The sequence below is a fragment of the Dromiciops gliroides genome, chromosome 1 (assembly GCF_019393635.1).
Source record: "Dromiciops gliroides isolate mDroGli1 chromosome 1, mDroGli1.pri, whole genome shotgun sequence".
NCBI classification, from domain to species: Eukaryota; Metazoa; Chordata; class Mammalia; order Microbiotheria; family Microbiotheriidae; genus Dromiciops; species Dromiciops gliroides.
Window position 1 is genome coordinate 424,581,714 of NC_057861.1, and position 27,766 is coordinate 424,609,479.

Sequence of the window (27,766 nt, forward strand, 5' to 3'; positions counted from 1 at the left end):
AAGAAAAAAGAATCTGCCAATTTAACGAGCTTGGTCCTTTGGATGAAAATATTTGGCATGCAGATAGTACAAACGACTGTGATGAGAATGATTGCTGTGCTCTAACTTCTAGAAATTCAAGTTCAGTCTTTTTCACAGCCATTGCTAAGCAGAGAAGACTAGATTGTTTTGCATCTGAATTGTTGAAGATGAGCAGTGGAAATAGAGCTTACACTATATATCTCATTCAGCTTTTAATGGCCTGACTCATGTGATGCTACTTTATGATTAAAATTGCAGATTTATGTACCTCGACTTGATTTCCCCATAGTATGTTTCAACCTATTGTTTTTTAGGATTAATAGTATGTTATTTGCCTCATATATAGCTTTTTCTCCTGGAACTTACCATTTGAAATTAGCTACTCTTACATTCATTTAAAGTAAGAGCAGGTTTATGATCAATTGCTGGTGTAACTGCTGACAGAAACGTTTAGGGTTTGAAACTGAGGAGCTTATGGAAGTAGTGTTTGTGTAGTGGGGAAGTTGCTTTTTATGTTTATGGGTATTACATTTAAGGTTAGTACAAGTTTTCACCAGCAGGGGGGAGGATGTGGACATAGAGAGATGTTGAAAGGCAAGGTGAATCTTAAGAGCTAAATACAGCCATGTACCTATTTATCAAGTCATCATTTAACAAGCAGTTGTTAAATGCCTATTATGAGCTAGTCTCACAATACTAAACACTAGGGATACAAAAAAGGCAAAAACAAAGAAGCAAATAACTCACGAGTTCCAGATTGTAAAGACCTCAAAGTCTAGTATTCAGATTCTGGAAGCCTTCAAAGTAGTACTCCGTTTTGCTTAGTTTGGAGCCTGTGCTGTCCGGATGGCAGAGGAAATGGATATTTTTTGGACTACCTTTGGATAAGTTACTGCTGGTGTTAAGGTTGTATTTCTTGGCTTTAGGTAAATGACTAATTGTTTGCCATTGGAGAGTCCTAAACCCCTGGTGTTTGTGAAGTAGAGGTTAACATAGCTATTTCTCCCTTCCTTGAGCATAATTCTCTTGCCTGGATTGGTGAGTCTGGCCTTAGTGTCACCGTCCTAGAAAGAAAAAGCAAAACAACAAATAGCTAAAACCTTCCCGTATCATCATTGCTTGAAAGAAGTTGAAGAGGGAAAATGGTCATCTTTTTCTTTTCCCTTTCTCTTCTTTGAAAATAAAAGTACTTTAGATTTTGTTTTGTTTTGTATACAATATGAAGAACTTTGTCACTCTGAGTGGTCTTCCACAGATCTTCCACAAAGAGCGCACAGTAAGTCATACTTACTTGTCCTCTTTGTTTCTCGGTGGTTATATTCATTGATTGCCCATTGAATGACCATTAAGAAATCAGGCTGATGTGTATTTTAGACCATATTTCCTTTTGAGGTATTTGATTTATTCCCATGTGTGACTGTGTTAACAGCCAACGGGGCAACTTGAGAGAAAGGAGTAAATGCAAAATTCTGTTCCTTAAAACTTGCTTTATATGACAGGGGGGTCCTATGTGAAGATGAAGAACCTCCTTTTTGGGAGGAGAGTGAAGAGTGGTGTGTATAAGCATGGCCATATGTGTGCAATTGGAACATGTGAAGAACTCTGTCTCTGCTATTTGCAAAACGTGTGCAACCCTCATGCATTATCAACATAAACCTCTTGCTTTTGTTTTAGTTTTATATCAACTCTGAGAGAAATATAAACCATTGAAAAAGTGAACCAAAATTAAGACAATACATACAGGGATTTGGTCTGTGATGTCGCTGGCATAGGAAACTCAGGGGTGAGGAAGCTTAATCAATATGGCTTAGCACCTCTTTTTTTCTGATAAAAGTATTTTATTTTTTCCAGTTACATGTGGCACCTCTTTGCTTAGTCTTAGAGAATTGCCTAGAGCATTGAGGGATTAAGTGACTCACCCAGCCTATATGTGATAGAGAGGGCAGGTCTTCCAGGGTATAAGATGCTTTGCACAAAAACAAAAATATCATTTTATGTTTATTTGATTAAAAATACTTTCAGTGCTCTTGCCCCAGTACCCATACTTAAATTTGGTCAGCAGTACCTATGGAGAATTCCAATAATTGCCTTCTATATACAAAGCATTTTTATGGCACTGGGAAAAGGAATTTTTTTATGCTAGAGTGATTTTAATGTAAATCTAATGAAGACAGACATTGCTTCATCTTTATTACCTATCTGTGCAAGCCAGCATAATGGAGCCTGGTTATTGAGACTTCTGCAATTTATTTACCAAATAAATATCACCTATGTTTTCTTAAATCTGTATTATGCTTTCAACAGAATGATTGGGGATTCAGTTCTATATTATGTAACAGCAGTATTTCCATTTAAAAAGCGAGGTAGTGAACTTATCTAAGTTTTTTTTGTTTGGGTATTCTGCATGGTACAAACCTATACCTATTTGTTACACTTCTTGAACATATATACACACATGTACATATATATAACATGCATATATTTTAAATAAATATATATTTTGAAATGCAAATTTTACATGAAATGCTAAATTATATAGCTTTAGAAATTAAGCATTTGCTTGTGGCTTTTTTTTTTAGCTTAAAGGTAATCTTTGTCTAGAATTATAAGCTATAAAAAGCTAACCCTCTAAAACTCTCAGAAATGGAAGTCAACGCCATTTGTGGCCGTCTTACAGAAGTCCTCATAATAACAAGTGATTGACCAGAACTGAGGACAAGTCAAGTTTTAAGTTTTGGGGTTTTTTGTTTTTGTTTTGCGCTTTTTTTGGCGCATGGCTTATCTTCATCAATGTTTCCTTATTTTAGCTTTTATCATGTTTCCAAAAGAATTTGGACTGGAAATCATTTCTACTTCTTATGCCCTTTTTGCACAAATAGGTCAGGTAAATAATGTTAACAAGGTTATTGGTGAAATGTATGTGGTCGCTGTATACTGCAAAGAGTACCAGACCTGATTCCCTTCCTGAACTTCTGGTCCCCTATCATTAATAGCCTTTTGGTGGACTCTGCACTGGATCTGCCATAAGTATGTTTACCTTAACAAACCGAAAACAGAACTCATAATCTGTCATTCAACCCCCCTCCCCTTCCTAACTTCCTGATTTTTGTTAAGTGTACCACCATCCATCCAGTCACTCCAATTTTCATCCTCAGAGTTTCAACTCTTCCCTTTCCCTCACCCCAAGTCTTATTAATTCTACCTTCCTTCCTATTCTTTCATTTGTCCTTTCTCTTCCCCTATTTTAGGTCAAATCCTCTTCTCTTGCCTGAGTGATTGTAATAGCCTTCTAATTGGATTGCCCGCTTCAAGTCTCCTCATCAATCCATTCTTCACACAGCTGCTGGGGTGATATGCCTAGAACAAAGATCTCCTCATGTCAGCCCCCTGCTCAGGAAGCTTCACACTTGTCTCTAGGAAATACCTATTTCTCTCTGCCATTTAAGGCTTTTTGTTATGTCTCTCCCCTACCTTTTGAAGCTGATTAGACATTAAATCCTTTGACATACCTTGTGATGTGCCCAATGCTAACCTTCTTTCTCTTCTAGGTATACACAATTCCAACTCCTATCCCAATGTCTTTTCCCAGGCTGGTCTCCATGCTTGGGATGCATTCCTTCCTATGTTTTTTTTTTCCTTTGAATCCCTTTGGTCCTTCAAAATTCATCTCAACTGCTACCTTATACATGAGACCTTTTCTTATTCCTCTGGCTACTGGCTTGCCTCTCCTTCCCTTGCCCCATAAAAATAAATTATATTTATTTTTATATTTTTTCACATACTTATGTGTATGTGAAAATTATATTTATAATAAATTATATTTATTTAAAATTATATTTATTTTTATATTTTTTCACATACTTATGTGTATGCATGTTGTTTCTCTTAATACAAGGTTCTTGAAGGCTAGGACCGGTATGCTTTTGTCTTGGTATGCATAGTACCTGGCATGGAGGCATAGAGTTGGCACTTAATAGAGGTAGCTAGTTGTTCTAGCTGAGATTGGATTCAGGAAGACCTGAGTTCAAATCTAACTTCAAGCACTTACTAAATGTGTGACCTTGGGGAAGTCACTTAATTTTTGTCTGCTTCAATTTCCTCAGCTATAAACTAGAGATAATAAATAGCATCTCCTTTGAGGATTAAATTAAACAATAATTTAAAGCTATTAGGACAGTTTCTAGCACATAGTACCTACTCTGTGCTCGTGGATTGAAAGGATGAAAGTTTGAGGGATGAAATTTACTTGAAAAATTATATGTCTTCATGTCTTTACTTAACACTAATTTCTTCTTTACTTGCCACAAATTAGTGAGGTATTATATATTTTATATTTTTGTGATACTTATAATTATATTATCTATTTGTTAATAAAAACAAATCATTGTTTGGCCAAAATTCCACATAACTCAAACTTACTGTGACTGGATCTAAAACTATATGGATTAAGACTTATTTTATTTTCTTAATTAGAACCATTTCCCACTGTATATACATACCAAAGAATCACTAGATTTTTTTACTTACTATTTAAAAAGTTCACCTCTACCAGAATATAATTTCTCACATGAATTCATTTCCCTTATCAATAGCATAAACTATGTACTCTGGGGAAAATACTATGCCAAAGAAGCTGTAATGGAATTGAGTTTTGTTGAATTCAGGCTAGATTTGTCCACCACAGAAGGTAAAGATTCTCTTTATTAATTGTTAAAGTGAGATCCCTTCATTTCATGGGTTTTCCTATAATGCTCAGATGAGATTTATAACCCTTGAGGGTAAAGGTGTGTATATGTATATGTATATGTATATGTATATGTATATGTATATGTATATGTATATGTATATGTATATGTATATGTATATGTGTGTATGTGTGTGTGTGGGGGGGGCGGTCTTGAAGGGAGGAGAAGAGACAATAATTGGCTACTCTCCTCATTTGTTCTCTAGTGCTGCTTAGGATTTTTCCATGCAGACAAGAACCACACTAAGTTCACAAATATTTGTGACTATTGGCATATGGCCTGATTGTTTCCTACATATTGAAAGGATTTATCAGCAAAGGAATACTTTTACTTGTGTATATAATTCTAGAGCTTTATGAATGCTCGAAGCTCAAACATCTTTCTTCAGTTGTGCTTTTAAACTTAGAAGCAGTAAGAGGGATTTGGGATCTAGTTTTTGGCTCCTTCAACCTCCTACTTTTTATAAGACTTGAATAATAGCAGAATTGTACAACTTTTCTTCGAAAGTAGCCCTATAAATCTACTGATATATGAGTAAGAACTGAAAATTAATCTGGACAGCGTATAGAATTCTGGGGCGGACTATGTCATGTATGTATGATGTATTACATTTAGTAGTATAATATATTGTGATTATTAAATGATTCTGGAGCATTGGAACAGCCTCACCCCCAGGAGAGAGATTCAGGAGTTTATTGGTCCTTTACTTACCTTGAGAAATCATTTGGCAACATTATTCTCTCCCTTTTTTCTCTTCAAAGGATGTTTCCTTCTCTTCATTTCTTCTGTTATATTCAATATTGCTGTAACTTAATCATGTGATTAGTAGCAGTGGCAGGGATAGAGATGAATTAACCCTATAGTTGATCACTTCTTTTTTTTTCTTTTTTGTTTTTGAGGCAATTGGGGTTAAGTGACTTGCCCAAAGTCACACAGCTAGTAAGTGTTAAGTGTCTGAGGCCAGATTTGAACTCAGGTCCTCCTGAATCCAGGGCCGGTGCTCTATCCACTGTGCCACCTAGCTGCCCCCATGATCACTTCTTGCTTGATGTGATTTCAGGGGTGTCAAGAATCTCCACCCCACACACACAATGTTTTCTTAGGTGCTACCATGAAAAGCTTAAAATTCTAGGTCTGCTACTCACCTATTTAAATGCAAATAATCTTAGGAATGGGTAACATCTTAAATTAGGAGTTCTCCAACTTAATTGATTTACTGTACCCTTAGTGTCTCAGGAATTATTTTATAGCACCCCTAGGCCAAAAGAAATACCTAACAATTACGTTTATTAAGAAGTTAGATCCAAATAATTTAGTAAATGTCTTAACACCTTAGCTGTTTGAAGAAAATACACACAAATTGAAAGAAAAAATAATTTTATTCTTTTTTTTTTTTTAAGTGAGGCAATTGGGGTTAAGTGACTTGCCCAGGGTCTCACAGCTAGTAAGTGTCAAGTGTCTGAGGCTGGATTTGAACTCAGGTATTCCTGACTCCAGGGCTGGTGCTCTATCCACCTAGCTGCCCCAATTTTATTCTTAAATTTCTACAATTACTTATTAAAACCTTATGTGTGGGGGCAGCTAGGTGGCGCAGTGGATAGAGCACCAGCCCTGGATTCAGGAGTACCTGAGTTCAAATCCGACCTCAGACACTTAACACTTACTAGCTGTGTGACCCTGGGCAAGTCACTTAACCCCAATGGCCTCACTAAAAACAAAACAAAACAAAACAAAAACAAAAAAACCCCAAAACCTTATGTGTGTCTTTTGGGTACTACATAGCTTCACAAAACTTGGAATCAGATTCCACATTAAGTGGTACTTGCTTTTTTTTTTAATCACAACAATTGCTGAAAATCCAGCTTTGCAAAGATAGAACATGAGAAGGTTCAAGAAGTTTTTGGCATAGCTAAAAGTACAAGTAAACAAAAAAAAAATCACAGAAGAGGATTTTGAATAATCTAATGGTGGAACTGGGAACTACTTCCAGCTGGTAGTTCTAGGTGTGTGACAGATTTTTTCTTTCTTTTCCTGAAGGCATCCTTGTTGGCCACAGATACTATGGTGCACAGTTTGGGAAGTAGAGGCTTAAACTATTTTCAGTGAATTCATTGCGGGGTGGGGGGTGTGTGTTTAGAAAGCAAATTGTTGCCTAAAAGAGAGAAGACAGTAAGGCCCTACAGAATGAATAGTAGGGTGACTAGTAGGGGCATTAGGACATGGAGAAGAAAGTTGTCAAAAGAAGAATGGGGGAGGAACAGATACACTTTATCTACTTGACACTTTACCTTCTGGGCATATGCCTGGGTGAGAGAAAAAAAAGGTCAGGTAGCAAAAGACAAATAGTTTGGGTGGATTTTTGTGGTTGGAGTAAGTTTAAGTTCCCTGGGCTAATATATCACTCAAAGGGAAGTGACATATCACAGGTTTAAAATGACCCTAGGATCACTAGAGTAGTTTAATTTATTATTTCAAGCTTGCTCATTCCTCGTAGTGGTGAATCAGATGTTTTGGTTTAATATATTTCTAGGTCAACTTTTTTAAGTGATAAAAAATTTGGTTTTGTAGCTCATGGGATATATTTATATGAGAGAGTGTGTGTGCATGTGTGTGTGTGTGTGTGTGTGTGTGTGTGTGTATCTTCTTGGACCAAAACCTTGAAATCTTACCTGTTGGTCAGAAATGGGACATCCAACTCCTTGAATGGCTAAAGACATATGTTAAAAATATTGTTTGTTGTAAAACAAGGTCACTCCTGCAATGTAACAGTATTGAATCCACTTTATTTTATGGCTGATTAAGCTGGATATATGGGTTTCCAAATATATGAAGGCAGAATTTCCTAGAGAGTAAGCTTGATTTGGGCCAAAAATGAAGGTTAGATCTTATTACTTAGTTTTCTAAATAAATCTACCTCCCCCCCCCCAGCTCTGCATGACCCTTTACCTCCCTCAAAATACTGAAGTAAAAAAGCTAAAATAGGTATTTCTGACCATAGAATTTCATTTTGACTGTTAGAAAACAAAAAACAATAAAAAGAGTGAATGTTGCATCTGAATTAGCATTTAAAGTGGCATGTTTATACAGAGTCAGAATGGTGTAATATATCCGGGGAGCAGAGAGAGGATTTCAGACTGTGAAGGAATGTCAATTGCATTCATATATTCATTGGGTGGCCATTTGGGTAGTAGTATTAGTTTGCAGCATTCTTTAAAACTGATCTATTCTTTTGTGAAGTTTGTAGGTAAGGAAAGCTAGAGGTAAGAGACATCTTCCAGTGGTTCCTATTGTCTACCAATACTATATGAAGACCCCTGTAATTCTAAATGCTAACATTTTCCAACCGGTTTTATTCATCTTATTTCTTGTAACCCCAAAGACCTGTGACACATGAGGGAAAAATGTATATTTTAAATTTGTGGTTCATTATAACCTGAGAGTGGGCAGGATTGGGGATGGGGATGGGGATGGGGATTGGCATGGGGATGGGGATATGGGGTAAGATGAGCTGTTGAAGAGGAAATGCGTTTATTGTTGTGTTCTCAGCACTCATCACGCAGGCCTAGCTTTTGCTTGCTTTTTCTCACCAGAGTGTATAGCTTTTACAGCTTTCTCACACAACCATTACAAATCCCATGCACTGGAAGCAAAAGAAAGTGATAACATTATAAGGTGCTAAATGGAAAGACTCAGCCATATGTATATTTCACTGGGACATAGTATTATGAGATTTTTCTTTCTGAGAGAGTTTATTAAATTTTTAAATGCCATATCATATATGTATATAATTTAATTTATCATATATATAATTTAATTTATGTGTATATATATATATTTAAATAAAATTAATGAGACTGGATGGATAGATGATCAAGCCTTCAGGAAAGGGGGAAAAGAAGCTTATATTAGTCAAGATTTGCAAACATAGGCAACCCTTTAAAACTGTGAATTACAAGGAAGGTGCTGATCAGCAATGGTGGTTTTATTGTCTATACTGAATTAATCATTGAAAGAACATGTATTTCTTTGCAATGTGCCAAGCACTGTGCTAAGTATGGAAATAAAAATACAAAATCAAAGACTATCTCCCCACTCAAGAAGTTTATATTCTCATAGCAGGAAACAACATGTCTATGTGAGGTAATGACTAGGGACACTATTTTTATTTTTATTTTTGAAGCTAACAGGAATGGTGAACAGAGCCATAATGGAGTGTATTGGAAAATCCTTTCTAATAGCAATGGTAAGATTGATTTTGGGCCCCTAGGTGGTGCAGTGGATACAGCCTGGAGTCAGAAAGACTCATCTTCCTGAATTCAAATCTGGTCTCAGACACTTACTAGCTAGCTGTGTGACTCTGGACAAGTTACTCAATCCTATTTGCCTCAGTTTCTTCATCTATAAAATGAGCTGGAGAAAGAAATGGCCAACCACTCCAGTATCTGCCAAGAAAACCCTACATGGGGTCACAAAGAGTTAGACATGACTGAAACAACAACACCCTCAACAGAATTCATTTTATTATGTTCCATGGCTGGTAAGTTGACTGGTGAGTAAAGTGAAGCATGACTAGAAGCAACCTAGATATAATAGACCATGTGAGGCACTGATCATTTAGGGTGGTCAAACAGAGATATCAGCATCTTATGTGAGCAATAGTAAGGAGGTCAGTGTAATGAGTTGGATCCTAGAGTACATGGACAGAAGTTTGTTGTTGTTTGTCCTTCGTTCTTGAAGAGGACCTTGGCATTGGTGGGTGATGTCAAGACTTGCAGTGAATTGGATTTAAGTGAGGGAGGGCTGTGCAAAGTCACCAGCCTCACTCTCTCCTGCAGAGCCATCTGGGTCCAGTGGCAAGTTATATATCAGAATGACCGGAGATGGCCCTGCATGTTTGAGGCAGTCAGGGTTAAGTGACTTATCCAGAGTCACACAGCTATTAAGTGTCAAGGCCACCTCTCTCTCTCTCTCTCTCTCTCTCTCTCTCTCTCTCTCTCTCTCTCTCTCTCACACACACACACACACACACACACACACACACACACACACACACACACACAGAAATATGTATAATTTCCCCTAATAGAACAAAAGTTCCTTGAAGGTAGAGACTTTATTTTTTGTCTTTAAATCCTGAATGCCTACCATAATCCCTGCAATTTGGTAGGGATTTGATTTATGGTTTTAAACCCCAGAATATTGTAGACTCTATGAAGCAAGAAGATGATTTACTCAGATGTACTCATCATAACTGGCCATACAAGAAATGCTGAGGGAACAAAAAAAAATCTTGTTGTCCTGACTCTGCTGTCCAGTTGGATGGGCAGTTCCTCTCAGTGGTACACATACTGCAAACGGAAGGTGAGTTGGCCTCAGAATTGAACAGGAAGAGAAGCGTAGGCAGGATTGCCTTTGGGAAATTACATGGTGCTTTTAATGACTCCAAAATTTCTCCCTGAAACAAAGGCCCATTTTTAAAAACAACAATATTCTTCTGCCAGTGCTCTATGGTTGGCCATGAGTCATGGAACAACATGTCTCTGAAGAATTAAATCAAGGATGACCCAAAGGGTAGTGGAAAGACACACGGTGGGCCTGAGCAGCCTGCAACACATTATTACCAAAGAAGAATTGTGCAAGAGAAATGTCACAAAGGGTGGTGTCAGATAATTCAATGGTAATGAAAGTGAATGGTCTTAAAGTGAAGGTAAGGGCTAACTAATGGACAGCCTGTATGCTGTACATTGTTTATGCAATGTCAAGAAATCCAGAGGAGCCTCCCCCTGTAAGAGGTTTAAAGGAGAATTTGAACAAGAGTTCCATGAGATCAAAAGGGTTGTGTCAGTCACTGAGCATTTATTAAGTGCCTAATATCTGCCAGAGAGCAGCTAGGGACTAGGGATGCTATTTTGGTTTTGGCTTTTGAAGTTAATGGGGATGATTAAGTGAGTCAAGAGGGAGTATATTAAAACATCCTTTCTAATAGCAGTGGCAGGATTAATTTGGGGCAGCTAAGTGGCCCAGTGGTTACAGCCCTGTGCCTAGAGTCCGAAAGACTCATCTTCCTGAGTTCAAATCTGGTCCCAGATACTTACTAGCTGTGTGACTCTGGGCAAGTCACTTAACCCTGTGTGCCTCAGTTTCCTCATATGTAAAATGAGCTGCGGAAGGAATGACAAACAACTCCAGTATCTTGGCTGAGAAAACCCCAAATGGAGTCATGAAGAATCATGACTGAACAATAGCATCAGTATGTGCTAGGGACTGAGCTAAGTGCTGGTGAGAAATACAAAGAAAGTAAAGACAGGCCTGCATTCTAGGAGCTCATATTCTAATATGTTCTGCATGTTAGAAGAAATACCCATTTCAGTGAGATCACAGGACCATCAAAGAATGTAAGCCATACTTTTTTTGCAGGGCAATGAGGGTTAAGTGACTTTCCCAGGGTCACACAGCTAGTAAGTGTCAAGTGTCTGAGGCCAGATTTGAACTCAGGGTCCTCCTGAATCCAGGGCTGGTGCTTTATCCACTGCGCCACCTAGCTGACCCCTTGTAAGCCATACTTGATGAAGGAATGAATGATTGAAAAATATCCAAGTGCTTCTTGTATGCCAAGCACCATTGTAAGCTTTGGGGATACAAATAGATGAAGACAGTCCACATCCTAAGGAACTCATATTTTAATTAGGGGACATTCACATATGAAAAAGCAGCCATGCTGAAGGACCCGAGGTGTTTTAGCAGATCTTGATAATGGTAATAGCTCATCATGTTATTATTACAAATCAGTATAGCTACATTGGATCTTCGTAAGGCTTAGCACAGTGCTTGGCGCAGAGTAGGCAACTGATAAATGCTTGTTAATTGGTGGTTGATAGACTCTGAGCAATCCTATGGTACAGAATAATACAGGTATGAGTTTCCCTGTTTGTCAGATGAGACTCAAAAAGGTTAAGAGATTTGCCTAAGATGATGAAGAATAAGGAGCAGAGCTGAGCTCAAACCCATCCAGGTCTGACAGTGAGTTTAGTATTCATTGCACTATGTTATGGTGACTTTTTTTTTAAAGTGAGGCAATTGGGGTCAAGTGACTTGCCCAAGGTCACACAGCTAGTGTTAAGTGTCTGAGGCAGGATTTGAACCCAGGTACTCCTGACTCCAGGGCCAGTGCTCTATCCACTGTGCCACCTAGCTGGCCCTATGGTGACTTTTAAAAAAAATCACAGAGCTTAGGAATTGAGACTCTATTTGGTTTTGAGACTATCTTTGGAAATAAATTATGAATAGAAACGGAGCAGCATAATTTCTCCTAGACTGGACTTTTAATAATGGTATCACTAACCAAGGATAGAGGAGAAATTAAGTGAGCTGGCATTCCTTTGGTGTTTCGGAACTCTTTGAGGAGGACTGTGGTATGCTGGGAGGGGCTCCTGATTTGGAGTCAGAGGCCCTGGGCTCCAATCTTTACTTAGTGCTTCCTATCCTTACAGGGACTTAGTTTCCTCATCTGTAAAATGAGGGAGTTGGATTTTAGGTCCTGTAAAGTCCTTTCCAGTTGTACATCTTTGACCCTATGACTAGTGGCCTTTTAGATCCCTTCTGGTTAGAAATCTATGATTCTGTGATCCTATTTCAAAATTCATAGTCAAAGAAAGAAGAAAGGAAACAAGCATTTATTAAGTGCCAACTATGTGCCAGGCACTGTCCTTAGCACTTTGAAAGTATCTCATTTGATCCCCTCAACAACCTTGGAAGATAGTTGCTATTATTATCCCACTTTTACTGTTGAGGAAAGGGAGGCAGACAGAGGTTAAGTGACCAGCCTGGGATCACACAACTAGTAAGCATGTGAGGTTGGGTTTGAATTAAAGTCTTCCTGACTCCAAGTTCAACACTCTATTATTGCATGGAGCATCTAGTTGCCTCAAGGCTATTGTGAATATAGGCACATATTTGTTTGTTTTTTATAAACTTGTGTTTTTAACTACTGGAGATCTTGTAAAGGTCAAGTAACTTTCATAAAGTGGCCTGAGCAAATTCATATGATTTTAAGTCACAAAGTTCTAGAGAAGACAGACTTACTGTTTCTTTCCTTTCCTTCAAACTGGAAAACAGAATTAAAGAGAATAGATTATGCTGAGAATATAACAATGCCTCTGAGTTGGTTATGAAAAGAGATTCTCATACTACCTACCGGAAATCATCAAGATACTTGGAATTTTTCTTGGTTGTTGAAAGGAAATATGGTATACTATAAAGAGTGTAGGCTTAAGAGTCCAGAATTGTTGTTGAATTGTGTCTGACTCTTTGTCAGACCCATTTGGGGTTTTCATTGCAAAGATACTGGAGTGGTTTGCCATTTCCTTCTCCAGCTCATTTTATAGATGAAGAAACTGAGACAAACAGAATGAAGTGACTTCTCCCGGGTCACACAGCTACGAAGTGTCTGAGGCCCGATTTGAACTTAGGTCTTGAGTCCAGACCAGGCTCTCTGACCATATGCACGACCTAGCTGCCTTAAGAATTCAGATACCTGTGTTTGAATCCTGTAATTGGGACGTTAAGGGCTTCAAGCTCATGCTAATGTACATAGAGTTCAATTGACAGAACTGGGGATGGGTACAGAGAAGAAGCCTTAGGTGAGGACTTAAGGGGGTGCATGACAGGTTTCTTTAAGTTCTTAAAAGGCCCTCCTATGGAAGAATCATCAAACTTATTCTGCTTAGTCCTAGAAAGCAGAACTAGGAGTGACAAGTAGTAAAGTTGGTGAGATTTATGTTTGGGCTCAATGTAAAGGAAAATTTCCTGATGGATGAGAGTGATACAGACGTGGAACAGGCCAATTGAAGAGGCAAGAGACTTCTCACTGGAGGTCTTTCGGTACAGGTTGTAGAGGAGATTCTTACCAGTGTCTGAGGAGGTACATGACAATGCCATTCCTCTATTAAAATGTTTAGCAGCTCCCTGTTCCCTTTAGATTTAAAAGAATTTTTAGCCTGACATTCAAAGCTTTCCATAGTCTAGTTCCCACCAATTTTTTTTCATATTTCAGAATACTACTTAGATTAGTACATATTTCAATCAGAATGGCCCATTACTTCAGCCTCATGTGGGACATTATGTCCTCTGTCTTTGTGCCTCTGTATAGGATGTTCCTGATGTCTGGCATACCATCCCTCCTGACTTTAGCATCATAGAATTCCCAGATTCCTTCAAAATTCAGTTTATATGCCAACTACTAAAAGCCTTTCATTGTTTTCCTGGTTGTTAGGACTCTGTGCTTATCTCTGTGCATGGGTGTGGGGGCGTGTGCATACACATACACATACACACACACACACATACACACACACACACCCCTTGCAATTTTCAGAAAGCAAGAGTAGGGGAGAGTATTGTAGTATCCCTTGAAGAACATCTGGGTGTTGAGGTACCATAAGTCAAAGAGAGGAGGTGGCAGCTAAGAGTCAGTAGGGGGAACCTTTGAGCCAGAATCTGGGCCTTGTTGGGGTGGAAAAAAGAATGCCTTTCAGTGTGGGGGATTAGGGATATAAAAGTGCAATACTGGGTCCCTGTGTCATACATAATATTATAAGCTATGATAAGGGTCAGTGGACTTTCAGATGGATTAGCAAAATCCAGAGGAATAGTTGAAAGCTTGTAAAGTAGTATAGCATGGTGTCTACAGACCTGGCCTTGGGGTCCAGATGACGCAAATTAACCTCAGCCTGTGACATGTACTGGTTGAGTAACCTTGGACAAGTGACTCCAGTTCTTAGAACCCTGGACAGCTCTGAAAGCCTATTCAGGGAGTAGTCTAGGGACTTAGCACCTTGGACAGCTCTCAAAGACCATTTAGGGACAAGCCACCAACCTGCATCTGTGGAAGGGGAATCCACACCAATGAAAATACATATGCAGATTTTAAATGGATGAATCATGCATATGGAAACATAGTTCTGTGCAGAACAGATGCTTCATTTGGAAGTAGTCAGAGAAGCCAAATTCTCTAATTTTAGATTTTTACCTCCCTTGATTTAAGGGAACAACTAACACATTACCACCTTTTGGAGAAATCTTTGAAGAGGAGTATACACAAGACTCTAAGAGGAATGTGAGTAGTGACAATGTCTTATCCAAACTTAGCATCAAACCCAAACTCTACACACAGTAGGTGCTTTTAAGAAAATTGAATATACTTATCTATGGTTGTGTATTTCTCCTGTATCCTTTTTTTTTTCTGTTTTGTTTTGTTTAGCAGATGAGGGTCAAGTGATTTGCCCAGGGTCACACAGTAAGTGACAACTGTTTGAGGCTGGATTTGAATTCAGGTCCTCCTGAATCCAGGGCTGGTGCTTTATGCACTTCACCACCTAGCTGCCCCCTTCTGTATCCTTTTTGAGTCTGAGCTCAGTAGCTATATATGGCACTGGGAGATGTGTGGCCGGATTCTTTCCTTTGAAAGCTTAGTCTTAAAGAAGTGGAGTTCATTGGGATTAATTTATCTTTTTTTAACTGAAAGGGGAATTGCCTTTGAGCAGCTGTCACATGTTGATGTCTGAATGGAAAATTGCCTTTATTCCTATGTATAGGAACCAAGGATGGCTCTTCCTTTGAGGATTCTAGCTACCATCCTACTAGCAAAAAGAGAGGAAGCATAGTAAAGTATTTTATTTTTTTCCGTTACATGTAAAGATAGTCCTCAACTTTTGTTTATACAAGCTTTACAATTTCAGATTTTTCTCCCTCCCCCCCTTCTTCCCCCCTCCCCTAGACAGCAGGTAATCTGATATAGGTTTATATATATATATATATATATATATATATATATAATAACATTAAACATATTTCTGCATTAGTCATGGAGGAAGCATAGTAGCTCTTAATATCCATACAATTGAAAAGCTTTAAAACAGTATAGTCTAAAATATATAAGTACTCTTAATTTTCCATGTTATACATCAGCATACTTAGTACCCAAAGCCATCAATAATCAGTTATTTGGTAAGAGAGTGAATGGTTCTTTTCATCTTTTTTTTGGCTAGTCCCATAGAATGTTATAGTCAGAAAGTACTTAAGAATCCATATCCCCCTTGCCCCACAAACACATACTCTAAAGAGGAAGAAATTGGGACCACAGGAATGAAGTGACTTGCTCAATCAAATAGCTAGTAATTGGCATGGCCAGTTACTTTTCATTTTTTACTTGGATGCTCTCCTCTGGGTTTCACCATCATGCCTTATAAACCTCATCATTCTGCAAGATCACTTCAGCCCTGCAACTTGTACTTTCTCTGTACCTTCTGCCCCTTAGCCCCCTTCCTCTGACTGAAGAGGGTATGGCTGCACCCCTCTGAATTTGGCCCTTATGCTCCTGCTCTGGGTACTTAACCCCCCACTCCTACCTACTTTTCAGTTTACTTTTGTTTGGTGGTTTGTTGTCTTCCTCCATTAGATTGTAAGCACCTTGAGGGCAAGGTATTTTTTTTATAATTCCTAGTGCTTAACAGTGCCTGGCATGTCCTATCCCTTTTGAGTTTTTTTAAAAAACGGTTTATTGGGGCAGCTAGGTGGCGCAGTGGATAGAGCACCGGCCCTGGAGTCAGGAGTACGTGAGTTCAAATCCAGCCTCAGACACTTAACACTAGCTGTGTGACCCTGGGTAAGTCACTTAACCTCAATTGCCTCACAAAAAAAAAAAAGATTAAGTGACTGGACTGAATATCTAACATAAATTAGTCCTGGTGGATTATACTTCAGTGGCATTTGAGTATATTTTAAAAGTCATCTTATGTGAGATCACAGATTCAGAAGTTGAAGGGACCTTAGTTATTCTTCCCAACCCTCTCACTTTACAGATGAGAAAGCAGTGGTTGAGAGATCCTAAATGATTTGTCCGAGGTCACAATGTAAGGCCTCTAACTATGAATCAAACACTTTTTCCAATATGACATGCAGAATGTAATAAAGGAATGGACTTGTTCAAAGGTGTGTTAGTAAATGTTTAACAACCTGCTCTCCAGTGGAGAAAAACTTCCTTACAGCACACTTTAAGTTTAAATCTGCATTATTAACATTTTCTCTGTGACTTTGAGTATAGACTAGAGGTGTCAAACTTGGAGGTCACATGTGATCCAAAATATTTACAAAGTGTGACCCAATCCAGGTTATAATATAATTGGGAAATACTTAACAAAATAATAAAAATATAATAAAACATAAATAATATTACATTTAAAAACTTATGGTAGGGGCAGCTAGGTGGCACAGTGGATAAAGCACCAGCCCTGGATTCAGGAGGACCTGAGTTCAAATGTGGCCTCAGATACTTGACACTTACTAGCTGTGTGACCCTGGGCAAGTCACTTAACCCTCATTGCCCTGCAAAAAAAAGACAAACAAAAAACCTTATGGTAGTATGCATTCCACAGGGATCCTTCTTATTGTGCTTCAATCTTTTAAAGTTGTATCCGACTCTTGGTGACCCCATTTGGGGTCTTCTTGGTGTGAGAAAATAATGGGATTTGACAGATACTCAAAGGCCCTACCTGGAGATTAATCTAAACTGATTGAATTAAGTGAGAGTGATTAGGCTGATTAGCCTACTTCAAGTTAATTAGATTGTAACCACACCTGGCTAGACCTTAAGAAGGTATTGTTCTCAGAAGCTAAGGACTTTGAAATTAACTTCAAGACCACCTTCAAGTGCAGTGAACCAATGGATTTGGATGAGGCCTACCAGTCAGCTTGAAGCAGTGTGTAAGGACCGCCTCTGCTCTGGACCTATAAAAAGCTTCCACACTTAGTTTGAGAGGAGTTTTTGGTTGAAACAGGCTTGTGGTGGAGGACTTGAGGAAGAACCCAACCAGGCTGGAACTCTAGGCCAGATAGGCCTTTTCTTTTCTTTCCCTTCCCTCCCCTTCCCTCCCCTCCCCTCCTTCCTATTGGGATTAAGTGATTTGTCCAAGGTCACACAGATAGTAAGTGTTAAGTGTCTGAGGCCAGATTTGGACTGGGGTCCTCCTGAATCCAGGGCTGGTACTCTATCCACTGTGGCATCTAGCCCCCCTAGATAGGCCTTTTCTCAACTTTCTGAACTCCACATGAATACCTGGTATGCTTTAATAAATGCTTAATGCCCAAAGACTGGTGCTAAAGCTTCTAATTTAAGGTGACCACACATTTAGATTTTAAACATCACATTGGCAATAAGACTGAGTGGTTTGCCATTTTCTTCTCCAGTTCATTTGGCAGATGAGGAAATTGAGGCAAACAGGGTGAAGTAACTTGCTCAAGGTCATGCAGCTAGTGTCTGAAACCACATTTGAACTCAGGAATGTGAGCCTTTCTGACTCTAGGCACAGCACTGTAGCTACTGCATCATCTAGTTGTCTTTTATCACCAAGTACATTATTCTATATGCTATATAGTAGTGGTGTCAAACTCAGATAGAAATAGGAGCTAATAAATATCCCACTACATCATCTAATTTACTCCACTAACTTTAAAGTTATTTAAAGAAACTGACTCAGAGGAAATGATTTTCCCAACATAGTAAGGTAGGAGCAGGATTGGGACTTGAACCCAACATTATTCTGAGTCCTAACAATGTATTATTGTCTCTCTTATCATTGTGTAGTTTCCCTAAGTGCATAACATTCCTTTCCTAGGAGGAGAACCTATATGTATGTTTGTGTGTGTGCATGTGTGTGTGCTAGCTAGTTAGTATTATATATTATAATAATACCAATTTTTATGGAGTTGCAGATGGATAATGCTAGCAAAGATAGGTCCATCTAGTTTAATTAATTGCAGTTCTTAACCTGGAATCTCTGAACTTTTTGTAATGTTTTGATAATATATTTCAGTACCTGGTTTCCTTTGTAATCTTTTGTTTATACATCTTCCTCAGATCAATAAAGGAGCCCATGACAGAAAAAAAAGGTTAAGAATATCTAATGTAATACATACTTAAAGTTGCTTAAGTTTGGTGGGAGAGTGTCTACCCCAAGCATGTGAAGACTTCCCAGAGTGGAATTGACAGATGAAAACAGTTTGTTTCAATGGCCATGACAGTGGCTGAAGCTTAGAGTTAGGTGAGACATCAAAAACACTAAAGTGGGGCAGCTAGGTGGCTCAGTGGACAAAGAACCAGAAGTCAGGAGGACCTGAGTTCAAATCTCACCTTAGACACTTAGCACTTACTAGCTGTGTGACCCTAGGCAAGTCACTTAACCCCAATTGCCTCACCAAAAAACCAAAAAAAACAAACAAAAAAAACCCCAAAACACTAAGGTTATCCACTTCATCTGGTCATCTGGACTTTTGTCTTGCCACTGTACTTTGATGACTCTGAAAGAGAGAGTGAAGCTGGCGGCGGCTTTGTGCAACTCTACCTCAGTTACATCCAGTTCACAGGCAAGTCAAGACATTACCTCATGATGTCATTGAGCCTCTTCAAAAATGAAGGATAGGGGTAGGTAGGTGGCGCAGTGGATAGAGCACTGGCCCTGGAGTCAGGAGGACCTGAGTTCAAATCCGGCCTCAGACACTTGACACTTACTAGCTGTGTGACCCTGGGCAAGTCACTTAACCCCAATTGCCTCACCAAAAAAAAAATCGAAGGATAAACAACAATAAGACAAAGTATGTATTCACTTGTTTTTTTTTTTTTCGCCTTAGTTGACCAAACCATTTATCCTTATTCTAATTAAAGCATGGTCAATGAAAAGACTGAGTCTAAGAACCCCAGTAAAAGTTGTTGGAATACTAAGGAGAAGTAAGACAGAGAAGCTGTTCAAAATTAATATTGCCCCCCTAAGACTTTCCTTTTTCTGGCACCTAGTAGCCCCTGAAATATCCCATAGCTGGGAATTGGACGTTGTTGAAAGCACAGCTGCTCAATTGCATCTCATGCTTGTGGAGTGAGCCCTGCTGAACTGCCTGAAGAGCCATATAATCCTGGAGTCTGGCAGTTAAAGTCTTTCTCTGCAGCTCACAATGCATTTTTATTATCCAACCATTTCAGCAGAGTTATCACCACTCTCTGTCTTTGCTTCATCCTCTGTGTTGTTTATAAGTTTGTGAGCTAGACAGAATCTTGTAGGATATGTGGAAGACCGAGGATAAACTTAGCCAAGCAGCTAATTCTTAAGTTCAGACATTGTGGCAAAAATACCCACTCCTTAAAAAAGTGACTACAGGAAGCCCTGGGGTCAGAGGTAGATGTGATGAAGTATAAATGTGAAATCTTAAGTATTTTTAAATGGCTTCCCAGAAGATACCTGTCTTTAACTGCTCTTTTATATTTGAGGTCTAACCAGAGAAGGGATTTATGGTTGTAAATCCAGCTGGAGGAATGAGACCACCAAGATGAACCAGGTGGGCTGGTGAAAGGATGCAGGGGGAGAGGGAAAGAAGGGAGCTCTGAAGAGTTAACAGAGGTTTGACAAAATACTGGATTTATAGAGTGGCTGGGGGGCATGAAGGGTGAGATGGTCCAAAGTGGAGACAGTAGAGGTGAATAATTACTGCGAGAGCTTCTAGAGGACGGACAGAAGAGAGCAGAGTTAGAAAGGCAGCAGGAAGAAGAGGTGTAGAGGTTGTGTGTGGAAATTGGTTGTCAGGATGGCCATGAGTGACTCATCTCAGATAAACTGGATGAAATAGGCAACTGTGCCCCTACCTAGAGAAAGTCCTCTCCAATTTCTTGTGGGAAGATCCCTGTAAAAGCTGGCATGGTTTGTAGGTCAGGTAGATGGTTTGAGAACTGCTTGGATCTGATGCCAAAGGGAGAATGACTTGGGGCCCAGAGCAAAAGATTCTTCTTCTCAGCAATCTTACGGGGCTAAAAGAGAATTAGGCTGGTACCTGGAGATAGATGTAGGAAAGATTATTGAGGACAATCATTCCAGGGAGTTGGGACCTAGACAAGAAGGGCATGAGTATGGAAGAAGTAACTAGCAACAGGATATACTTGCAAAAGACTGCTTAATAGTTTAAATCTGTGTCACGTTGACTCATTGCAGACTGAGTATGTGCTTTATTGCAATTGTATATCATTTCATCCCCAAATTTTCTTACTTTGGGATAGAAAATAGGGGCAGCTAGATGGCACAGTGGATAGAGCACCGGCCCTGGATTCAGGAGTACCTGAGTTCAAATCTGGCCTCAGACACTTAACACTTACTAGCTGTGTGACCCTGGGCAAGTCGCTTAACCCCAATTGCCTCACTAAAAAAAAATAAATAAACAAAAAACAAAGAAAATAGATGTGTACTTACTTGAATTATGTTCTCAGAACTACAGTGAACAGGTTGAGAGAAGATTTCTGAAGCCACAGTATGGTCTTTAGAAGAGTAATTCTTCCCCTTTTGTTGTTGGGTGTTGGCCAAGGAAATTTACCATTAAGAAGCTGGACCTTGCCTTAACTATCTTTAAGCAGATCTTCCCTCCAGAGTGCTCCACTTTGTCAATCATTGAGAAGCTTAATTTCTCCTTGCAAAAGTTCTAGAATTTATCACCCAGGTAAGAGCCTAGTAAAATAAAATTGTATTATGTTTATCATTGAGCAGAACAAAATTCTTCCATTTTGGAGTTCATTCTGCTAAACAATAAAAAATAAGCCACAGCTACTTTTGACTTATGGTAATTCCACTATAAGTTATATTGTAAATATGAGCTTGGGTAAATCATTTTACTGCTCTTGATACCTTATCTGTGAAATGATTAGGTTACATGTGGTAACCTAAGGTAGGGTAATAGCACCAGAGATCTGGGACTGGACTGAAAGGATCTTGGTCTAGTTCAACTCCATTCTAGATGAGGAAACCAAGAACCATAGAATTTAAGTGACTTTTTCAATGTTACAGAGGTAATTAAGTGGTCAGGCTGACCATATCTCCACATTCAGCATACTTGCAACACCGTGCCAAAGACAGCTCTGAGAGTCTCTTAATTTTAGGTCCTGAAAATTAATTTTTTAGAGAATCAGAATATAATGTGTAAAAACAGAGAATATATTAATGAGGTTTCTAACTCCATCTTCATAATCAGAGAAGCCAAAATACATATTTGGGAGTGAAATCTATTAGTTTTGAACTTTCTTCTTCCCTCCACCACTGTTCCACCAGTCTCAATTAAATTTGTTCTTTTCCTTTCTTATTACATGACAGAAGTCATTCTTTTTCTCTCCAAACACTGGGAAAAGCTCTATTGGACTAAACTTGTTCCTATAGCACTAGTATCTTCTTTCTGATGTATTCCAGTCCTTTGTGTGATAATGGAATCCTGTTGGGGGGGTAGAATTTGAGGGGGTAGACTTTAGGTTTTTGGGAATTATGATCTATTCTGTCCCTGAGCTCTTTAAATTGCTAACATTCTCCTGCTTGTTAAAGAAGCATTTATAGCTTTCTTTGTCATCATGGCTTCTGGAGTCAAAAGGAGACTCACTCACTCAATACAAAGCCTCTAGGTAACATTTGTGGATAGATCACTGTACCCAGAAAAAGAAGACCAGAGTTCAAATTCAGCCTCTGACACTTAATTGTCCTTTGACTTTGCGCAAGTCACTTAACCTTTGTTTGCCTCAGTTTCCTCATCTGTTAAATAGGGGATAATCATACTTCCGGTATTGCTGAAAGGATAAAATGAAATAATATTTTAAAGGACCTTATGCACTTTAGAGTACTGTAAAAACACTATTTTGTTATTGTTTTTTAACCAAAAGAGCAAAAGGGATTTAATTCCATATTTATACCCCCTTGTTAGCCCATGTCTAGTACACCAGTTTATGATACAACAGTGCATCAATCTACATTGATTTAATTTTCAGGCTCGAAAAGCCAAAACCTTGAGTTTTTTAAATTACACTGAAAATTAGTCCTACAGACAGGAATCCTTAGCATGATTTTTATAGAGAAATTTGTAAATGTCACTATGTTCTTTTCTCTTCCCGTTTCCATTCATTGTAGTCCAAACTACAATGACTAAAATAACTGGCTACCTTCAAAAAATGCATTTTTTCCTCTTCTAGTATCAGGTTAGCTATATAAAAACCAGTATAGTATCTCCCTTGGAAAGTGCCAGGCCTGTTGAAATCCATGAATAAAAACACATTTAAAATATGCCTCCTCTGTTGCATTTTAAGGTGAAGATATTTTAAATGTAACTACAGTCCTATTCATGAGAGCCACAGAAAAGTCAAAGCATTTTTACATAATGCTATAGAGGAGAGAAATATGTCATGAGATTAAGGGGAATATTCTCATTTGAAGAGGTTACCTCAGCCCTCTGCAATTTAGGTTTTATATATATATATATATATATATATATATATATATATATGTGTGTGTGTGTGTGTGTGTATATGTGTGTGTAAATATACATATATGTGTGCGTGTGTACATATACATATACATATACATATACATATACATATACATATACATATACATATACATATACATATACATATACATATACATATACATATACATATATTTGCCTGGTCACTCACTTCTCAGCTGTTTCTTTCTCCTGACTAGATGAAGGACCATTCATTTTTAACTTCTAATGTATTTGACAGCAGAGCATAAGATCACAGCTCTAGGGGACGCTGCTACAGAAGAAATATTTTCCTTACAGAGCACTTTAAAAAAAAAAAAAACCACAACTTTTTATCTCCCAGATCACCAGGTAACTTGGATGCCTACACAATGAAGAATTCAGAACATTCTATTTCTGCATAGGCACGCTGGGAGCTTGGGCTTTGAAGTGTATTGCTTCCCATTGTGGAGCTGCAATGGGAAACCGGGGTGTTTCGTCATCTTTGCAGTGGTGTCCACAAAGCCAGATGGCTTTGTGAAATGATCCCAAATGCAGGACGACTGATTAAAAGAAAAGTCAGCTAGCTGAAGGCACTCATAGCCAGAGTCAGTCTGGGAGGAAAAGTCTTCTCTTAGGCTGACGGGGTAGGTCCAATCTTTCCTTTATGTTTATGTTGGACGATTCCATTTCTTCATGTTAAAGCATCAGTTGGGTTACCCAAAAATAAATTGAGGGGGCAGCTAGGTGGTGCAGTGGATAGAGCACCAGCCCTGGATTCAGGAGGACCTGAGTTCAAATCTGGCCTCAGACACTTTACATTAACTGTGTGACCCTGGGCAAGTAAGTCACTTAACCCCAATTGCCTCACCAAAAAATAATAATAATAAATTGAGGCAGATTCTGGCAATTGTCAAAAGGTCAGGCTAAACCTGTCTTTGGAACATAGTGTTTTGAGGGGACCTTCTTAAACATAAGGAGGACTTAAGAATGAAGTGTTTTAAAAACTGTAAAAGTTTTTTTAGGTTGTAGGTAACATCATAGTAATTCTTCACCTTTGGATTTTGTTTTTTACTTTCTCTGTTTTTGGTTACAGACCTGTACCCTTTAAAAGCCCCATTCGATGGGGCGTCAGTATAAAAATGAAACAATCCTTGCCTTCAAGTAGCTTACATTCTTAGTGGTGGGGTAGAGTAGGATGTAACATATATAAGTATATACAAGATATATGCACAATATATAAAGTAAAATTTTTGGAGACAAGAGGATGGAGCTTGGAAGATCAAGAGAAAAGATTCACATAGAAAATAATGCTTGAATTGAACTTTTTAAAATTAATTTTTCCCGATTGATATTCTGTCTTCTCCTTCCCCCAAAGAAAAAGCATTAAAAACAAAATCCCTGTTACAAAACTGTGTAGTCATTTTTAATGCCTAAAGCCATTATAACTCATCTCTTTCCGATACAGTCCAGAAAGCCTTCATTAAATGCTTACTATATGCAAGGCATTAGGAATATTGAGACAAAAACAAACCCTACCTTCAGGGACCTTACATGGTATTGGAAATGAATGAAGATACAGCACGTAAACATAAATGTATTGGGGGAAGAAAGAGGAGATTAGGAAGACAAGGGAGGGAGAGACAAAAGCTAACTAATAATCATGTTTTTTGTGAGAAGTGACTCATGACCTTGATTCTTGAAGGAAATGAAGGATTCTAAGAGGTCAGGACCCATTTAGAGTTTGTGGGACCAAGTGCCAAAGCATTTAGCCTGTCTAGGTCTGTTTTTCATCTCATGATCCTTTGAGTGAGGAGTGTATTCCAGGTCTCAAGGGCAGCTTTGTCAAGTCTCTGCCTCAGATCCTGTATTTAGAGTAAGGGCAACTTGTGTTCAAATCCAGGATCTTCCATTTATAGTCCATGTTGTAAAACAAATTACAGTTCTCTCTTCCACATCGAGATGTTTTTCCCATAGTGGTTTTGATATATCATGGATTGACATAAGAAATTAAATGGGAATTTTGGGGTAGTTTTATGGAAAGCAGGGATGACAAAGGCCAGCAAACCACCCAGAAAAAGCTTAGAAACTCAGAAGTGATATACACAAACATACACACACTTACATGCATACACATATGCACATATACATACCAGTGTACGCGTGTGCACATGCATGTATGTATATGTGTGTCTATACGTGCATATATATGTATATTATAATTGTATAATATAAACTGTGACCACATACTCAACCCAGATTTTACAATAAGGTACTTATCCTATAAAAGAAAAAGAAAAAAATTAGATGACTTCTCTGGTATGAAGGGAGGACCAAAAATTTTTACTTGGATTTTCCATATCATGGGGGTACTGCGTCTTTAACTCCAGCAATATAGAAGGGATAACTGTACTTATCTGTAATTTAGTTTCCTCACCTGTAAAATGAAAGGATCAGGGGGCAGCTAGGTGGCACAGTGAATAAAGTACCAGCCCTGGATTCAGGAGTAACTGAGTTCATATCTGGCCTCAGACACTTGACACTTACTAGCTGTGTGACCCTGGGCAAGTCACTTAACCCCCATTGCCCCGCAAAAAAAAAAAAAAGAAAAAGGATCAGACTGTATGATTACCAAAGTGGTTTTTTTTTAACCTCTCAAGTATTTTAATAGCAATGCCAAACTAGATGTAAAAGTTTCTCCTCTAGGGAGAACTCCTTTGTGGATAATGCTACTCTTGCCTCTGGGTGCTCATTGAGATTTGCCCTGTTATAATTCTGTATCTGCTTTGCTGCTCTGGTAGTAGTCATAACCAGAGCAGAATTGCAGTTACTGGAATTGATGAAAAGATAGTCTCAAAAGCAAAAGGATTTCTAGGACACATTGTTCTTATGATCCAACTTATTGTGCTACCAAATAATGGATTGGGAATTGGTTATGGGGGGGGGGGGTGAGGACTGTGAATCAATCTATCATCAAGGATTCATTGAGTACTTATTTCTTATGTACCAGGGGCTATATTAGGTACTGGGATATAAGGAGAAAAATGAAAATTCCTGCCCTCAAGGAGTTTGCCTTCTTTGGGGGGGGGGGAAGGAAAGAAAACAGTATGTGTGTGTGTGTGTGTGTGTGTGTGTGTGTGTACATATATGTGTATACATCTTTCTGTTTCTACTGTGGTAGTTTTTGTGGGGGAAGCATTAGGAGGGGGGGGGTCCGGAGAGGCTTCATGTAGAAGGTAAAGCTTGAATTGAAATTTTTTTTTTTTTAGTAAAGATCTGGCTTCTTTCCTTTCCACCTCTACCCCCAATTAAGAAAGCAAGAAGCACCAAAATCCTTTTTATAAACATGTATTTTCAAGCAAAACAAAGTGAATGGAAGTTTAAAGGAAACTAGCAATTTTAAGAGGTGGAGGTGAGGAAAGACTACAATATAGAAGTTGGGAGATGGAGTTGCATGTGTGAGCAAGAAGTCCTCGACAGCAGTGTGTGTGGAAGAAGATAGTTAATAATAAGACTGATTTCCTTCGAGACTCTCCATTTTCCATCAGTGCCACTGCTTAGTTTGGAATATCTTGAGTCCTCAAGGATAAGATGATGACCTGAAATCTCATTACCCTGTTGATTGACTCAGCTTTTTTTAAATGATAAAAATTTTTATTTATAGTTTTGAGTTCCAAATTTTATCCCTCCTTTCCTCCCTCCTTTTTCCTCTCCCTGAGATGGTAAGCAATCAGATATGGGTTATACATGTGCAATTATGTAAAACATTACCATATTAGTATTGACTCAGCTTTTGATATGCAACAACACGCTTTCAAGCTTCCTCACTTGCCTCTCCCCTCTGACCAGAGGGCTGGAGCAGGGTGCAATAAACTTCTCCCAAGGCCTTCCCTTTGTAGTGGGCTCACAACTTATGGAGTAACTCTCCGTCTGCAATCAACAACTCAGCTTGGTTTTAACTTCACTTTCCCTCCCCCCTTTCCATTTCCTTTTTTCCCCCTTGTATTATACTCTTCCATTAGATTGTAAGCTCCTTGAGTGAATGAAGTATCTTTCCCTCAAAACCCCCCTTCCCCTTTTATTTGTAGTTCAGGCACTTAGTACAGTGCCTAGAACATAACAGGTGCTTTAAAAAGGTCTATTAAATTCAATTAACTCAGCTCAAGCATCAAAAACCTTTCCTTATTTACACTGCTAGAACACTTGCTTCCAAAATTGCCTTGTATTCTTTTTTCACATATGTATTTTGTATGTATGTATATTGTGTATATGTATGTGTGTGTGTGTGTATGTTCAAGATGTTTTCCTCATTAGAATGAGGAATTATAATAATAATAAGCTCTTTAAAGGTGAGGGGAGGGACTGCTTCATTTTTTCCTTTTTATCTCTCGATCTTTGTGTGCCCATGGTAAGGGCATATCTTCAACAACATCCTTGTTGATTGGTTGCTATGTATTTCCATTAATTCATCAAGTTGGATTCTAGTTTACTGTTTGGGTAAAATAGAAGATTACCAAAAATCCTTCACTGTTGGTTTTTCAAAATGAATAGCAACATAGTTATTGTATATTATGAATTACTCTAAACTTATATGTATCCTTTATATCAGGGTTCTGTGTGTGTGTGTGTGTGTGTGTGTGTGTGTGTGTGTGTGTGTGTGTGTGTGATGGACCCCT

General features: G+C 38.5%; 1 protein-coding gene across 1 annotated transcript in view; it reads left to right on the forward strand.

Moving 5' to 3' along the window:
• MAST4 (microtubule associated serine/threonine kinase family member 4) overlaps window positions 1-27,766 on the forward strand; it is an 808,011-nt gene that overhangs the window by 437,783 nt on the left and 342,462 nt on the right. The window lies entirely within an intron of this gene.